Source organism: Poromitra crassiceps, assembly GCF_964638095.1.
Source record: "Poromitra crassiceps genome assembly, chromosome: 3".
NCBI classification, from domain to species: Eukaryota; Metazoa; Chordata; class Actinopteri; order Beryciformes; family Melamphaidae; genus Poromitra; species Poromitra crassiceps.
Window position 1 is genome coordinate 15,291,701 of NC_139625.1, and position 1,310 is coordinate 15,293,010.

A 1,310-nucleotide genomic window follows, 5' to 3' on the forward strand; every position below is an offset into this window, starting at 1 on the left:
TCATCTATGCTGTCATCTTGTTGTGTCCCCTGCTCCGCCAGTGACTATAGTATCCTTGTGGCGCGCTTGTTGAGCTGCACCTATCCATGACTCGGCAATCGACACTTTACACAACACAACACTGCTGCTGCATGGCCTGAACACGAGCGCCCCCCGGAGGTAGACAACAGAGTTGTACTCTAACCAAGGACTCTTAAAAAAGAAGGATAAGACATCACCCACGTCACAGCGTTCGGGGTAATCCAAAACCATCATCCGTGTCGTTTCACCTTTGATTGTGAAATGCTTCCACCAGCATCCACGGACCTGCCCCATTTGGTCATGTATCATGATCTAGGTCTAATTAATCTAGCTGGACCAGCACCAAATCAAAGTTGAAACACCAGTCTCTCTTCCTTCCTTATAGGTTCCTTGGCTCCAACCTGTAACGAGGGAACAGAAAGAAAACAAGAAAACCTGCTTGACAGAAAACCATAACAAGCACACTCAAAGTACGTGTCTTGTCATCACTTACCCAATGAAACAACACACACAGCAGTGACCACACCTGTACTGCTCGCCATATCTCTGAGTGATTACTGACACAACCACACGGCTTTGAGAAAACTCAAACCTGCAATATCAAATAATGACCGGTAGATGGCAGTAAATACAAAGGTATAACAAGAGGAAGTCAGAGACTGCCAAAATGAATGATTCATGAACAGTATAGTTTATAAACCACCCCTATGACCACATAAAATGTGCAGTTCTATCTGGATATGCCACACCTGTGAGAAATGAAATGCTAATACAGATTTAAACGACTTTGTGCACCAAATTTGAGAGAACAACCTTTTTGTGCAGAGAAAGAGTCTTAGATCTTTCATTTCAACTTGTGAAAAATGGGAGCAGAAACAAGTGTTGCATTTATATTCAGTCTATAAAGAAGTAATATACAAGTATAAGTAGAATAAGTGACATATAGAAAATAAAAATTGAGTATACTTATGCACATGGTTCTCTGTTGAAATCGAATTGCACTGGTGGGAACCGATTTAGTCGGTGGTAGCCTAAATAAATAATAACAATTCAGCAAGGTGGATGCTGACCAGTGAGGAACTAGACTCCGAGAGACTAGTGAGGAACAGTTTCTAGAGTGACACTAGACCACCCCTCCATCCACACAATAGATCACGGGTGACTTGTGAGTATTAAAACTATAGGTCAAAGGTCATCCGCCAGTGAGCTTGCGGTAAGAGCTGAATTCACAGAGACCACCAGTCCTTTCAAAGAAAACTGCATTCAGCCCAAACCAGACGCTTTATTGA